The 17768-nt window shown below is 36.2% G+C and overlaps 1 long non-coding RNA gene across 1 annotated transcript; it reads left to right on the top strand.

The window, feature by feature from the left end:
* The first annotated feature begins 4479 nt into the window (after positions 1 to 4479).
* Positions 4480 to 5715, top strand: LOC110914688. The gene is made up of 3 exons (XR_002578508.2): positions 4480 to 4625; positions 5161 to 5214; positions 5480 to 5715. It is a non-coding gene; the product is annotated as an uncharacterized LOC110914688 (long non-coding RNA).
* Positions 5716 to 17768: the final 12053 nt, after the last annotated feature.

Below are 17768 nucleotides of genomic sequence, written 5' to 3'. Positions count from 1 at the left end.
TAAGATGTTAGTGCATGCATCTGTCGACTTCGTCTTGTATCGAGTCTTAGATTAGATTGTATAGATCAGGGCTCGTAGATCGAGAAAATAGGAAAGTTTGTGAGTTTTAGAAGCTGATTTTGCTCCAACTGTTAATTCCGCTTGAAATGTCAGTGGACACTTTCGAGCGGAATCACAATGTTGCTATTCCGCTCCAGCTGTTCTTGTGTTCTTTCGAGCGAAATCAAGTGCACTATAAATAGGAGTTTCGAGCGAAATCATTGTAATCTTTTCGTGAAAATCATACCGAAGTGCTGCCGGTGTGTTTCCTGATTGTAATTGCTGCATTATCAATCAGAAGAGTATTTTAAGTGAAGAACAAGCTGTTACTAAGTCTATTTCTTGTTTTCCGCACCTAAAATAGACCAGAACCTCTCTGAACGACTCGTTCGGGTCAGACACACGATCCTACAAGTGGTATCAGAGCCCAGGAGGAGGAGTTCTGCAGTTTACAGCCTGATTACGTCAAGATTTCTTACTTTTACACCTTCTGTCTTCATCAGATCAAAATTTAACGGTCAAAACTTGTTCAAATTTTCTCAGACTGTATAAAATTGAACATTAACAAACCCTTGAAAGTTACACATTAAAATTCGGTCTAAAAATGGTAAAAACTGAACCCCGAAGTGATTCCGCTTGAGTGAACAGATTGTGATTCCGCTTGACTGTTTTTGTTTGAATTTGTCTGATTTCGCTCGAGAAGTGTGATTTCGCTGCAGAAAGATTTGAGATTTCGCTCCAAACTATAAAAAGTTGATTCCGTTTCAATTTTTTTGTTGATTCCGCTCCAGTCAACCAAACTTGCTGATTTCGCTCCAGGATATCAATTTTGAGATTCCGCTTGAAGAGTTCCTAGTGATTTCGCTCCAAAAGAAACTTTGATATTCCGCTTGAAACTTTATTTGGGTATTTCGCTTGAACTACAAAGAACCATGGAAAACGATTTCTACAACGCATTTGCTACTCCGTCCACTTCGGTTGTCATTGCTCAAGCCATGAATTTGGAAAACGAGACAGGAACTACACAAAAACCCCCGAAGTTAATGAGCATTGAGGAGTATTACGGATGGAAAGATAGGTTCGAAAACTGGGTACAGGCACTGAAGAAATATGTGTTACCTCGTACTGATTTACAAGTTATCAAAGAACTTTCAGAATTTTCTGACAAAGAGCGAGATATGTACAAAGCTGAAAAGATGATGATTAGTCTACTTCAGCAAGCCATCAAAGAAGACATCTTCATATTGCTTCAGCACGACAAAACTTCAAAATCAATCTGGGATGCTCTTCGAATCAAGTTTGAAGGAAGTGAGCACATGATTAAAAGCAAGAAGGCATTGCTTAAGAAAGAGTTTGATTTGTTCACAAGTTTACCTGGTGGAGATACAAAGAAGCTGATTGAAAGATACTGCCACTTGGTGCGATCCATGTCGATGCTTAGTATAACAAAAGATCGCGAAGAGTGGGCAGACAAGTTAGCGGATGCTTTACTGCAAAAGGAATGGGGTACCTACTTGATGATTCTAAAAAATATTGGGGTGTATGATGGGTTAACAATTTTTCAGTTCATCGAGAAGATTGAGGGTCAGGATTTGGAACAGCAAAAGATCGCGAGGATGAATAGTCCAAGTGGTCAACAGGATGTAAAAATGTACTACAAAGGTAGTGTTCCAGAAGCTGAAAGAAGCCCAAAGATCCAAACTGCATTTAGTGTTGGGGATTCAACGGAAAAAGTTGATCAGAGTTCAACTAAAAGGAGTAGTTTTTCTTCTTATCCAAGTGTTAATCTGAAAGATTCAACTACAAGCTTTCATTCTCAGAGCACGAAAACTGGAAATGGTTATGTGATCCAGTGCAACATAGCATTGAATCTTCCAGAGGGCCAAAGTTTTTTTTTGAAGAAGTTGCAAAAGATCACATGGCGTTACTCGGTTCTGTGTTGTTATCTTATGAAGGTTTAGTTGCTGGAAGGATCGGGAATCCTATGCTCACAAAGGAGGATTACGATCAGATAGACGCCGAAGAGATGGAGTTAATGGACATCAAATGGTGTCTAGCTAGTGTTCTCAGAAGAGCTGAAAAATTCAAACTGATTACCGGGAGAAATGACTTTCTTGATGCACATGTTTCTACTTTAGGTTTCGATAAATATAAAGTTACTTGTTTTAAATGCAGAGAGAAAGGCCATTTCAAACGAGAATGCAAGAATAGAGAGGTAACTGATCCAAAGAATCCATTCAGAAAAGATGACTATTACCGGAAAGCTATCTATCAACAGGTTGGTCAGCAACAACAGCAAGAACCACAAGTGGCTCATGGTATAAAGGTGATTGAAGATTCAAAAAGAGCATCTCTGGTGGATTTTAACTGGAACAAATACATAGCTCCCGAAAGCAAAGTATGCTTAGTTAATCAGGATGATGAAAGATTACCTGAAGGTTTTAGCTGGGATATGTTTGTTGATGAAAAAGGAGAATTTAAAGCGTTCATTGCTAAGATCGTTAAAGAACCAGATATGTTTGCCACATGGATGAAGTCTATTGGTGAGACTGTGAAGAATGTGGAGGAAGAGTCTGTTGCATCTGATGAAAGCTCACAGAGTGCAGATGGAAGTTCACAAAATGATGTTAGTTCAGAAAAAGAAATTGTTTTTGATAAAACACCATCTGATACTGATTCTTCAGATGACAATTCTGATAAATCAGTAGAGTTCGATCAATCTCCAACTGATGACAGCAGTGACGATGAAGAAGAAAAACATATTAATATTGCAAAATCTCATCTTTCTCCTGAAAGTTTTCACTTTTATTTTGCAGATCGTCTAGAGAAGCTGAAGCAGAAAAGAGCTGCAAAAGAACAAATAGAAATGAAGTCTGAGAGTGATGCTAAAAAAGATGAGATTGTTCAACATGAAGAAATTAACGTTGCTGCTGAAAAGACTGATCAAGTGAAAGAAGAAGAAAAGGTGACTGAAGCTGAGAAAGTTGTTGAAGTTGAGAAGATTATAGAAGTTGAAAAGATAGTGGAAGTCATCAAGCCATGTCAAAAGTGTCTTGAAACTTGCAAAGAATGCGAAGCAAAAGATGAAAAGATGGCTGAGTATGAGAAAATGAAAGAGCAATTGTTGTTCAATCTGAACTATGTGAAGGAATCTTACGATGTTTTGAACAGAACAGTATCTTCAAAAGACAAACTCTGAAAGAGAACAAGCATTAACAATGATGAATGCTGTGATGATGACAAAGCAAAAAGCTATCAATTTCTATATTGAAGAAAGTGCTAAATGGAAGCAAGAGTTAGAAACCGAGAAAATTGAGAATGAGAGAATCAGACGTTTATTACAAAGTTATTCTAGTTCTGATTATCTTATTGATCGAATTTATCCGACTGTTGCAGGTATGGAAGTTTTTCATGACGAGAAGTTAAAGAAAAAGGATACTGGTAAGAAACCAACTGTTAGCTATAACAAGTGTCCGCCTCCGATCTGGGAAGGTTATTCTCCCAGAAAACCAAATGAGGAGCAAGTCGAAAAAGCAGTCAATATAAAGTTAAAAACCGACACAACTGATGAATTACCAGAAAACATTGACGTCACGTTTACCTCGTCTGACACTGATCATGAGTCTGAGTTAATAAAAAAGGTGGTCAATCAGGTGTTGGATATTGATGAGGAGTCTGAGTCAAAGTCTGAGTCTGGAGGTTCAAATTCGTCAGTCAACAGTCCAAAGTCGTCGGTTAAACGATCTTATAGTAAAGAATTTTTGTTATCGAAGAAAAATTTGAATGATGAAACATTTGAAGTTGCATACCATTTAAATGATTCTGACAAATTATACTCTGACAAAGAGTTTCTAATAAGAAGTGTTCATTTTGAAATGATCAAAAAGGTTTTCAAAATGACAGAAATTAACATGTCTGAAATAAAAGATTTAAATCTTACTGGAAAACCTAAAAAATACACTTCAAGAGTACAACAACGTTTAAACAAGAAAAATGTTACAATTATGGTTCTGGTTTTCGAAAGAAACCAAACCATAATGGTAGCTACAAAAAGAAAGGCTTAGGTTTTGTTCCACCAGAAAACTATAAAAATGAGAAAAATTCTAAAACAAAAACAGAATTTGTTTCAGGTGGAAGTGCTGAGGATGAACAGAAGAAACCTTTGTAACGCCCCAAAATTTTATTAGTATATGTTTTGATATAAAATTCATGTATGAAGTCTTAGGATTAAATGGCAACCTTAGACTTTAATAATAGCATGTTATTTACCATGTTAGTAAAACTAACTAAGTAGTATAAACAAAGTTTACTAAGAGAAAAAGAAGTCTGAATAAAGGATGGGTAATTAGTTGATAAGTAGCCAAACATAAGGGGCTGAATGTGAAAGTTAGTAAATGAGAATGTTATAATAAAAATTGAGCCAGATAGTGGGGAGTGTATGTGTGTGTGTGTCGAGATTTAGGGCAGGAAGAACAACACCCACCTCTTCACTATCAACTAGAAATTCAGCCAATTGAAGGTGAATAAGAATCAAAATCTTGTGCATGTGATGAGATTCATAACCATCTAAGAATTCTCTACATAAGGTATGTTGAATTTTATGATTTAATGATTATGTATGAAATGGGTTTTTAGTAAAACTCGAAATTCATGTGAGATTAGTATGAACATGAGTTAGAAACTTCCTATATAACTTGAATTATGTTTGAATTCGACCTAATTGATGATTAAAAGTAAAAACCCATCTAGAATAGAATGGTAGTAGTATGTAACATGAGATTTTGGTATAAATTAGCATAATGATGTTGCATGATGATGTTCTTATAAGATGTTGTTATGTGAAATTGAATTAGGATGGAGGATGTATGAGATTTTGATTGAAATTGGTGTTCTTGATGTTGTTGATATGAACTAGCTAGGTTATGCACATAATACTTGTACTTTATGCCTAATTAGTAGTACGCACACCAAGTGTTTGTTAAAATGCTTGAAAGAGATGAACAAATGATTTTACAAAGTTAAATGGTTAGAATTGAAAGTTTATTTATTGTTAATTTGAAGTTGTAAATAACGGAATGAAAAGAATGACATGAGCTTAAAGTATGTGATTTTGGATTATAGGGATTAAGGAAGAAAGCTCAAGTCCTTCCGGATCGCAAACAAACAACCGTAAAGGTAAGTTCCCTTACTTACAAAAATATTATTGGTATGTATATAATTGAAATGTGAATAACTTGGAGATGAAATCGTGAAGTTGTAATGAGTTAGTGTAAGCCGAAAAATGTTAAGGATATGGGTTAAATGAGTTGAATGGGTAATGTGCCAAGTTGAGAATTTCATGTTGAAAGAAGTTTTAAAAAGGTTTTACCATGATTCAACTAATAATTTGATATCCTATGAATTTAAGATTTAAAATGTTTAATGGTTTGGTTGTATGTAGGTAAAGCAATTGATCGATGGCACTACTTGGACCGAACACACTCTTGATGCACGCTTCCGCGAAGATCCTAGTTATGGTCTAAACTTTTGGTTAAATGTTTTTGTTTAAATGGGTCTTTTGTATGTTAATGAACCCGGTAGTGGTTAGACGTTAAATGTGTAGTTAAAGACTTGGTTGGTCTTCATGAAATATTTGGGCTATAAATCTTTGTAACTATTTTCTTAGTTAATATGAAGTTAAATGCAGAATTTTACCTATAAATTATTTGACCCGTTTGGTATGTTGTCACATGAAGCTCATTAGTGTCTTTTAAAGTGTTAGACCTTACAACCTTTCTGGAAACAATCAAACCAGGAGTTTCTTGCTGAAAAGAAGAGAAATGGAACTGGAGTTTTTTCATCCAAAAGAAACTCGAATTCGTTTCAAGTGTAATGAAGCTGGTCACCTTGCACCAAATTGTCCGAAGAATATCAAGACAAAACAGGGAGTTTCTGAAAAATTGAAAGAAAAAGTTGTTGATATTGAACCACCAACCAAAAACTTCAAAATTTTTGAAAATTCTACTTATGAAGTTAGTGAATGTTCGAAAAAGAATCTTTATAAAAAGAAAGCAAAAGACAACCAAGTGTGGGTTGTTAAGAAAATGGTTGAGAAAATCGGTGATGAATCTGGTTCCACAAAGCCAGAAGAGCCACAGGTTGAGGTAAAAGATTCAGTGAATGATGATGAATTTCCATCACTGGAGTTTGAGAAGGTTAAACAGAAAAATGGTAAAGTTGAAATCTCAGATCAGTTTTATTTTGAGAAGAATGAGTTTGATGTCGAGAAAGTTTTCAATTGAAATGTTAAGAAAATTTTTGGGAAAATGCTTGATGGGAAAGCAAAAGGGGTTAAAGATTTTTATGCAACTAAAAAGGCAACTTACAACCCTACTGAGCAAGAATTGAAAACACTTAAGTCTGAAAAGACTTGGGTGGAAATTCTCTTTCCTTGAACATCAGGACTACGCCGGATATCCCAAGTTTGTAATCGTGGATCAGGAATCGGCATCATTCTAGTTTTTGAATAGATGGTTTGAAAGATTTTGAATGAGTTTAAATTTTACAGGTTGAAGGACTATGCCGGAGCTTCCAGGTTGGTAAGTGCGAAGCAGGAATCGGCATCTTGGTTGGTAAAATGATCTAGTGTAGATGTTTTTATTCCTATACTAAGATACAGGTGATTGTATGTTTTTACAAATGGTACAGAGGGTGTATACTTCCAAGAGGTAAATCAGGGAAATTAGATTATACTTGATTATCTACATATGGTTAAAATTGGGTAAGATGATGAACCAATACCTACAAGTGGTTTACTATCAAACTTACAAGCGGTTAAAACAAACTTATTTTTTGGAAAAAATCATTTTGATTAAAACAAACTTAAGTGTTTTGAAATCTTAATGAGAAAATAGTTTGTTGAAAGGGGAGTTCTGATTGTTTATGCATAGTGAATGGTGAATTGAATCGATTTGATATTGGTTGTCATTTTTCTGTATAGTTTGTTTTCAAATTTCTATAATGTGTTTGCATTTTAGGGGAAGTAGAAAATTTCAGAAAATCCAAAAACATTAGAAAATTTGAAAAATACAAAAACATGATAAAATGTAAAAAGAGTTTTGTTGAGAAAAGAGGAAATGATAAGTACATCAGTGGACTGTCACAACATGCTAAGGAATTGTAAAGTAAAAAATGTGATAAACAATCTCACTACGGATGTGTCAGTAGGTTTTTACACATTTAGTAGATTGTGACGAGATATAAACCTAAAATTCAAACTTGCTTATATCGTGGGTAACAACTTCTTGGATATAAGGGTAACCCCCGAAATCTTGTTTGAAAGGTCCCTCTTTCTGAGATACTAGGTCTTTATACTCAGGGATATCTGGGGTATTTTCCCGGGACTTCTGATTTTGCAGAAGCAATGGCCTAGTCCCTGTATAATACTTTCTGCTTGCTTGAAATATAGCATCGCCCTCAGCATAAAAAAATGATGAAACATTGAAAAATGCTAATCATGTGCTGTTGTAAAAAGATCCTCTAAAGGGGACACACCAAAAGTCGAAGCCGTCATCTCTCTGCGTATACGAAAGTATCGACCTGAGTTCTCACGGCCCTCGCACCTAACCCCTTACAGATATCATCTAGGTATACTCACTTGTAAGACTGAATATTGGGATCTGGATACGGGAGTATATTCAAGTAGTGGGACACACGGATAAGTTTAAGTTCTTAAGACATTGATATCATATCTCGGATCAGTTGAACTTTGTGTGAAAATTTAAGTGGACCAATATACTGACAATCTAGGTGAATTGTTTAGAACTTAAAATGAAATGAAGCTTAACGGTGTTGGTGATTTGTCTCATAAACTGATATGATCCTCTTACACAAACTCACACAAATATTGTCTGTAAATATTTTTTATTGCATTACGTTTCTCTTATATAAAAATCCAAAAAGATTTTCTGTGTGTTTTAGCATAAATTTTGAAAAATTCAAAAAGATTTTCGACAACTGGTATTGAAAAGCTGATTTTCAAAATTCCGAGTGCTAAACATGATGAGCATAATTTGAGGGGGAGTTTTGTTCTTAATTGATTATATTTTAATCATATCTTCAGTTGGTTCATCAGAATTATATGAGAAAAATCATTCTGGTTGTTTTTGAGGGAGAGTCTGAGTTAGTGCATGCCTCTCTATTTGTAATGAGTAAATGAGTGAAATTTACTTTGAGGTAGAGTTTACGCAGGTTTAAGTATGAAGTGAGTTTAAAGATCCTGAGCTGGAAGAGAGCCAGGTGACGATCTTGGAATCAAAGCTGTGTGATAGTAAGCCAGGTTGATCGATCCTGAGAAGCTTATATTCTAAAGAGCCAGATTAAAATACTTGAGGACTCTGATTGAAGAAAGCTAGGCAACGATCATGGACCTATGAAAGCCAGACAATGATCCTGAAGCTGATGATGCTGATGAACTTAAGGAATGCCAGCATATCGCAAGGGGGAGTCTAAAGACATGCGAGAGAAGAAAGAAAGAGTGAAGCCCAGAGACTGATCAAGACTGAAGATAAAAAGACTCGACATGTACGACTCGTCAACATCTGAGGGGGAGTCTGTTAGTGCATGCATCTGTCGACTTCGTCTTGTATCGAGTCTTAGATTAGATTGTATAGATCAGGGCTCATAGATCGAGAAAATAGGAAAGTTTATGAGTTTTAGAAGCTGATTTCGCTCCAACTGTTAATTCCGCTTGAAATGTCAGTGGACACTTTCGAGCGGAATCACAATGTTGCTATTCCGCTCCAGCTGTTCTTGTGTTCTTTTGAGCGAAATCAAGTGCACTATAAATAGGAGTTTCGAGCGAAATCATTGTAATCTTTTCGTGAAAATCATACCGAAGTGCTGCCGGTGTGTTTCCTGATTGTAATTGCTGCATTATCAATCAGAAAAGTATTTTAAGTGAAGAACAAGCTGTTACTAAGTCTATTTCTTGTTTTCCGCACTTGAAATAGATCAGAACCTCTCTGAACGACTCGTTCGGGTCAGACACACGATCCTACATAAGACGTGCGAATCGTCCAGGCAAAAGTCACAATCCCTAAACTCGGATGACATCATTTCTCCTACACAGCTTGACGACATAGCATACCTTACCAGATCCCTTAATTTCCTGAAATACATGTAGTTTGAAAAATCAACAAAAAGTTGAGCGAGTTTATGTAAAAGTGAGTATGTTTATAAATCGTTAAAGTACGTCCCAAAGTATAAATGTTCCTGGTATGTAGCAATTAAGGAAAAGAGATTACCACTGGGTTGCAAAGCCACTGGTATGTGTGAAGTGATGCAGGAAAACTCAAACCTAGCAAATTTGTACCAGGCCTCGGCTGTAAGACACAGTCACCTCTATGGGCCTCCCCGGCCTCACGGGTGTGGGCTCGCTACACCCAGATAGATCTATCACTCTTGTGTCCCTCGGTCCTAACAACGAGGATTAATGGCTTTAAGTGTTGTACCCACCACTCACATGATCTGAACGTCCCAACCCTCCTTAAGCTAACCATACCATGTATAAAAATGTTCTAAATAATAGTAACATTTATTTCACCCCCGAAGTTATGAAACTGAAAACAGTTAAGAGAAAAGGGGGACATGAACTCACAGAAGTGCGTCTCGTGAAATAGTCGATCCCAGCTCAACCTGCTGCGTGACGACCTACACGTACTAATTCCTATTAGACGGACGGTCGTGCCTTGGCTTAAGGTTTAACGTTTTTGGAGAAATAGTTAGGTAACTATTCCGTATTCATACTTCTTATTTATTTTATAAGTATATTCCTTCCCAAGGATGGGGGTAATAATACATGTATGCTTATAATTCCAAAAATATATTTTTAAGTCTCACTTGAAAAATATATTTTAATTACTTTGTCTAAAATGTTTTAATCCCAAAATATTTATTTTTCCAAAAATATTATATTTTATTTCATAAGTTTTCCAAAATAATATTTCACCAAAAATATACTAATAAGAGTATTTTTTCGAAATATACATAAGTTACGTTTTAAAGTTCGCGTTGTAACGATAATACTTGTGTAACTTAAATATTTGTTTTGTGAGGGCGTTGGTATTATTTTGGAGTTGCATTTTTATGACATTTTCAAGTTATATTATTTTTACCTTAAAAATAATATATATCTAGTTCACAAAATAATCACATAATCACACAAGCGTCTTATTATAAAATATATATTCTAAATATATATTTAACAAGCTTTATTTACGAAAATCCACCTCCGGTACTTGGTATTTTGTAATAAAAATCATGGCGAAGTTTTCTTTTGAAAACAAGTTAAAAATACATTTGTAATTATTTGTTAGAAAAATATTTCTAAGTGTTATATTTCTAGAAAAATTTCGCTAGAGTTTGGAGGTGCCCATGCTTTTAGCATATCATTTTCTTTTGAAGAATCAATCAACAATCATCAATATACAATTCTCAACCACTAATCTTGACAAATTAAGACTAAATCATAAACTCATGAACTTGAAGGTTTATAAAAATATGTAGTAAATTACTAACATATTTAGTAGATCTTGTTATCTTTAAAAATAAGATTAGTTTCTTGAAAACTTTATTTTTAAAGAACTTGAAGTTTCACAACTTCTTGTCATAATTTACAAAAATACTTCTTTGTTAAATTTCCTCGTTACACAAGTGTTTACACACTTGTTTGTTTACCAAAAATGCTTGTAGTTCATAAAATATCTGGGTTTTAACAAAACTAGTATCTTTCGCTTGGTTCTTCCGAAAAACCACTTGTAGATCTTTAGATCTACAAGTTTATACCCTTATTTTTCAAGAAAAACTATGTTTATTCAAGTTCAAGGCTTATGAATGGATGGATCCATCATCTTTCAATTTTCTAACTTTTACATCCTACTAGTTTATGTTCTTAAACATGAACTAGTATGTCTAGATGATGATCCATCTTGTTTCTACTAACCAACAACATCAAATAATCACAACTACACAAGATTTACAAGATTTACACACATAACTTCTCTTTATCCACCCTTTAACACTTATGTTCAAGACTTTAGATTAGGTTCATTAGTGTTTCTTAACTTTTCATCATTCAACCATCTATTAACCACTAAATACAAGAACAAGATGATGTTTTAGAACACTTACAACTAGCACAAGGCTAGGGAAGAAACAAGGCGTAAAAGTGGTGGATAAAAGGAAACTAGAGTGGTTCTTGAACTTTCGATTGCACCGAGCTTGTTTGTAGGACTCCTTGCTCCTTTGTATGTATGAGAAATGGTTGAACAAAGCTTGAGGGTGGTGGTAGTATGGTTGAAGGTGGCGGCCGTGAGGTGGTGTAGAGGGAGGAGAGAAAGTTTTGTAAGTGTTGTGATGAGAGAAGTGAGATGTCTTGTGTGTATATTTATAAACCAATTGCAAGATTAACCATCATGTATTATGTCTTCTAGATACCCCACAACAATAACTAAATAATCAAAGAAAGCAAGAGGGTGTACCACCCCTTGTAACCGTCAAAATGGGGGGGGTATGGTTGGGGTGTAATGATCTAGTTTCCATTTAGTTGAAATCTAAAGGTGTTTAGTTAGGTTATTAGTGTGTTAACTAATATTAACAGTGTTAGGGTGTTCGGGGACCCTAACTAGTTCAGAAAAGTAAAAACTATGTGTTTGGCAATATTTTTATGTTCCGGGTAAAGTCCGGTTGTTCGGTTGGGTGTTGATCCGTTAAAGAGCTAAATAAAGCTTTTAAGTGTCTTTTATATTGTTTTAGTGACACATTAAATTTCCCAACACTTTAGAAAGTGTCTAGGACTATTTTGCCAAGTTTTTGAACTTTACTAGTATTGTTAAATGCTGAATTTTTGTATGTAGTGCAGAATTTTGTAATTAGAGTATGTTTTAGGCACTTCCGGGCACTATAACTATCACCTAGTGGCGCAGTTTTATGATCCTCACCTCCCTACACTCCCTACTAGTGTAGTATTCCATTCCTGGCTCATTCTGGCCTAAAAAACAATGTCTGTCAGCATGTTTACTAGGTTATCCGCTCTCTGTGCTAACTGTGCTTTTGTGCATCAAGTTTTTCACTATTGTTTGTGTGTAAATAATAGAGTGATAGTATAACATGTGATGCATGAGTATGTATGTATCAGAAAACAGAAAGCAGTTTATTCGTAATTGTAATCAAGCACAGTAATTAAGCACTAATTAAATATTAATTAATGTGTACGGATACCTGGATTTGTGAGGGTTGTCACATAAAAGATATTTTGTGCCTTGTGCATTCAAATCAATTTTCTTAAACATTTTTAAAATGAGTCGGTTAATTGTATTTACCAGTGAAAACTCACGTATTTTCCAAAAAGGTTAAGTGCAGGTACTAATCGGAATAGGATGGCTACTCCTAGCATCAATAAAGAGTCTTGCAACCTTAGATGTTTATAAATCTGCTGAACAATGTTTCTTTTAACTTTGGTCTGCCTGTGAATCCTTCACAACCGTTTTCGTAATAAATGATATTACTTTCATTCGGTTTGTAGTGATTTTATCTTTCGACTTCCGCTGTGTATATAAACTGTAATAAATTGTCTATGATGATATCAACTACGTCACGATACTCCCCACCGGGCCCACCGGTAATACGTGGAAATATCGGGGTGTGACATTGGCCATCTCCTTCCCAACACCTTTCATGGCCACCTTGGAGATCAGCCTCCTCCAAATCGACCCAACAGCGATAGGCCTAATCCAATTATCCGGTTTGAGAAGAGGTATAAGAGGAGCAGAAGCAACAAACTCCGCCAGACTCCTCGGGCACCTCCCCCCAAGCACAAATTAACCATAGCTGAAGTAGCCCTAAGCAGGCTATCAGCAATCACAGACCCTCCCCACAAAAAGCATCTAAAAGATGTTGGGCCCTTAAGTCGTCTCTCCCGCACGACGTTCCTTTGGGGAAAGATTTAATACACCTGAGCACACAATCGGACTCCACCACAAGAGGAGACTCAGAAGGCAAGGAGTCAGGCATGGAAGGAGGGGGCATACATGGGTGATTAGCCACTAAAGCCTCCAGAGTATTCTTATTGAGAGGGGCGACCCCCGAGGAGCATAAAACCTTAACCGCTGCAGTGAAATGACCATAGCAACCTTACGTAAACATTGTTTCACATTGGTCCCCCCCCCACACTCATTATCATTCTCAGTGCCCTTTTTAATTCCATCCATAACCCCCCTCGCGGGTTGATCAAACAACGACTGGACAAGAGTGACAAAACCCTCACGATCACCCCACTGAGCCAAAGACCGTTGGATGCTAAGACATTGACCCGTCTTCCTATTGCCCGACCTCTTGTCCTGACGACCAACAGGCTTGAACACCCGCAAGGTGCAACGTGGTAATATCAAAAGTCGAACCCATGCCTCAACAGAATCAGGCATAACAACGACCTTATCCAAAGCTGCAGTTAAGACTTGGGCAAATGCCATACGACAACTAAGGGGGATACTCTTAACAGTCTTGATTGGGAGGGAGAAAACACGGTCAAGCAAAGCAATATCTACACCCAACTCTTCCGACGAGGTATCAACGTTTTCAACACCGGGTCTAGTGATGCCAACAATAAAACCCTGTTCATCTCTCTCACCTGGCACAAACCGAATAACCTTATACTCATGGTGGCACGCCCGACTGAAAGCATGAGGGCACATACACTCACCACATAACCATTGTCCGGACACCCTTAAAGCTTCACAAACAGAGGTGGGAAAACAAAAATTTAGATAGCTCTAATGAATGACATTTGTCCCCTATAAGTTTATTTTAGTATATAGTATAGATAGATAAGAAGTTATATATTTTTATGAAAATTTCCGTTCTTTTTAGAAGATAAACTTTTTTTAGAACGTCAGACCACATAGTTTATAACGGAACTCGAACATTCAACCTTGTGGAATTGGGCACCATTTAGCACACCAAGGTACCATGAAGCTAATTGCCATAAAATAAAAGCCTAATTTAGTTCCTATCGAAATTTTAGTTGAACCAAACCCATCAAAATAATAATGGAAAAAAAGAAGAAGAAAATTGGCTAAAGCGCTTATCTGAGTCGGTAACTATAATAGGTATATATGTTATTATGATGCAAACATGATTTTAATAACCAAATATATTAATTTAAATATTTATTCGGACCAAACTGCAAAGATAATTAAAAAGAAGTCAAGAAAGAAAATTGGTTGTAGACTTAAAAAGAAACTTTGGTTAAATTAGCCTATCACGGTACTTAAACCTTTGATCACATGAGGAGGTCAGAGGGACATTATTTTGCGCACCTTGATATCGTTAGACCAAAGACCCTTTGGTGGGTTAACTAGGTGCTGTAGATTAAATAGGCGTATACACAAAAGTTTAAGGACTTCTTTCACTTCTAGAGTCTGTTGCTTAATAGGTATCTAATTATAGTTGTGTTATTATGATGTGCGAGCAACCCCCCTAGCTTATAGGTATCTAAACTACAGTTGTGTTATTATGATGTGTGACAACCCTCAAAATCCCATGTATTCCGTACAAATTATTAATGATAATTAAAGTGTCTGACGACTGTGTGGAAGTACTTAACTGCTTTTTGATATCTGTGTTATGCTTACACGTATTTGTTAATATGCTAAGGAATATGCTAAGGAATATGCTAAGGAATATGCTAAGGAATATGCTAAGGAATATGCTAAGGAATATCCTAAGAAATATGCTAGGAATATGCTAGGAATATGCTAGGAATATGCTAGGAATATGCTTGGAATATGCTAGGAATATGCTATATGGAAGATCTTAAGTACCACCATTCCACCAAAACTCTCTTTCTCTCCTCTCCTCCCTAGCTCACGGCCGAGACCCCCCTTGAATACACCACCATTTTCGGCTCTTGATCTCCTCATTCCAAAGTTATACAAGTGTTACGGGTCACGCATAAGGAGTCTTGGAGCTAACGGAAGGCGAAGGACCTCTCTATCTTGCTTTTATCCACCTCTTTTTCGCATAGTTTCTTCCCTAGCCTTGAGCTACTTGTAAGTGCTTCTAGTCAACTTCTTGTTCATGTTTGATGTGGTTAATAAGAGATTAGTCGGTTAAAAATTATGAACATACAAGATCCAAATCTAAAAGTCTACTAAAATGATGAACAAGGTGGTTAATGAATGAATATTAGTGTAAAGCATGTAGATCTTGTGTGATTATGATTATTGGTTGATGATCTGAAGTATTGCTGGATAATATTAATGTTTGATGTTGTTGTGAATACTAAACTTGTTAACGGTATCGATCGAACACGATTTAGAAGGTTAAACACTAAAAATCAGAATCTGTCCAAGTTTTACAGCCAACTTCAGTTGGCTGTAAACAGGTCATAAACCTAACGAAAAACTGATATTTTAAGTCTAAAATGTGATATTATAAAATACGGTTCTAATGGCACCGGAATCGTAATTTTTGGACTTCGTTTACTATTTTTAAAGTGTTAAATTGTAACAGCAACTTAAGCTGAATTTTGACAGCAATAAATGGGTGTCGTACTTTCAGTCATAACCTGAGTTTTGTCATGAATCGGACCATGAAATTTGTACAGTAGATGACAACCGATGCATGTGTAATTACCCCACTTGAATTTCGTAAATCGGACACTCGATGAATTTTTAATGAATTGTTCCGTGGACTGTGGTCAGAAATTCATAAATCTGAGTTCAGTCCGGAATATGAATTGTTATAAAATATTGGTAGTGAACTGGACCCCGATATTTTTACACAATAAAATATGGAACGTTTAAGACATCTTGTAAAATTTTGGGAATTTTTGGAATAATTTAACTATTTTATTAAAACGACCGAAAACTGCCGGTTTTGAATATTAATGCTGAATTGATATAAGTTGTGACCTTGCTTGTCTAAATGTCGAGTATGCTATCCATGAATGATCTAACATGTTATATATGTTATGTGCATTATCGTATGTTTGATTTTGAGTGGGGAATGGATGGGAAACTTAGAGGGGCATAAACCGTTAAAACGATGCATGTTGTGTGATAGATACATGTAGGAACTTTGTGTTCTATTTGAAAGCCACTAAATGACTAACTGGTAAATTATATTAGGACGTGATTGACCGACCTTGACTGTTAGCTATATTGAGAATCTAACCGAGCAAACCAAGGTGAGTTCACACTCTTTCTAAGGCATGGGATTCCCAGGAGTTTGGGAATGGGATTGATTAACTACTTGTACTATCATTACTATTAAACTACTTTTTACTGTCCTCGGATTGAAGGGCACGTACGTAAAACCTACGTACACGATCATAAGACCATCAACTCTATCACTTTAAGTCCCTCATTTATCGACTTAATCGCCGAGGCCTATGGCGAGCGGGTCATTAGTTAATAGCGCTATTAGGTTTAACAAACCTCACATCGTGCCAGTCGGACGGGCGTGTACTAATGGACTATGGCAAACCGTCAGTGATGATAGACACTGATGTAGGGCACAACTTATTTGCGTAGTAGTCGATATGGTACAGTCTAGTGGTTCACATGGGGAAGCCCCCACTAATCATGAACAGGGTATGGGTAATAAAGAATGAACTGGTTAAACTTTCTTTCAACTACGGGGTAACCCCCACGGCAATTTTGCCAACGAAAGACAAACCACGTTTTCGGAAAACAACTTAAAACTAAACAACCAAACGTGAACTCACTCAACTTTGTTGTTGACTCGTTGTTACATGCCTTACAGGTCGCTAACTGCTTGGAGCTTGCACGAGGAGGGAGTCGTTGTGGTGTACGGACTGATATGTCCCGTATTTAATAAATAGACTTTATGAACTTATTAAACCAACGTTTTGGACTTTAAACTTATGAACTATGGACTATGTTTTGAAATTATGTTTTATGCTTCCGCTGTTAAACTAAAATCGGTTTACTTCCTTTTGGTCACCAATCGTATTGTGTAATTATGCTGTTCGATATGATTGGTGGCTCGATCCTGGTCACGTCACGCCTCCAAGCGGTGGTACTCCGCATGGTGGATTTTGGGGGTGTGACATGATGTGCAAGCATGTCTTGACTAATATATTGATATGATTACTGTGTACAAGCTCCAACAACGTACCTAAGGACGCTCCGTCCTCATCCGGGATTAAGTATTTGGAAACGCAGTGTTAATTTTTCAGGAGCTATTAAATATAAACATAGTTAATTCTGAATTATTGTTAAGAAATCTTTGTCACCAAGTGTATCGATCAATGTAGTATAACTTATGTAAGTCCAAGTATTGAAGCTACAAGACTCTCTAATTACGTTTACTCTATAGACTTGATCGACTGACACGACTAATTTATATTTTGAGGGGGGGGGGGGTCTAGAAATCCTAGAATGCAAATAAAATAAAATTAAATAATTAAAATATAACTAAGATGTGACTTAAACGAGATTTAAGATCAGTGATGACGAATAACTACCTATGGTGGAATCCCAATTGATATCGTATGGTTTCTATCGGATGCTAATGTGTTATGAAACCGTGATCTTTAAATACTAAACCCTAAGAGAAACCGAACAGGACCCCAAACCCTTCTCAGGAAGACACCGATGGAACTCTACAAGGCTGTTAAGACTACCGGTTTATTACACTTCCCTACGGTCATCTAATTATCTAGAAAA

Source organism: Helianthus annuus, chromosome 15 (assembly GCF_002127325.2).
Source record: "Helianthus annuus cultivar XRQ/B chromosome 15, HanXRQr2.0-SUNRISE, whole genome shotgun sequence".
NCBI lineage: Eukaryota > Viridiplantae > Streptophyta > Magnoliopsida > Asterales > Asteraceae > Helianthus > Helianthus annuus.
The sequence above is the reverse complement of the archived record's forward strand: the minus strand, read 5'-3'. Positions and strand labels throughout refer to the sequence as shown.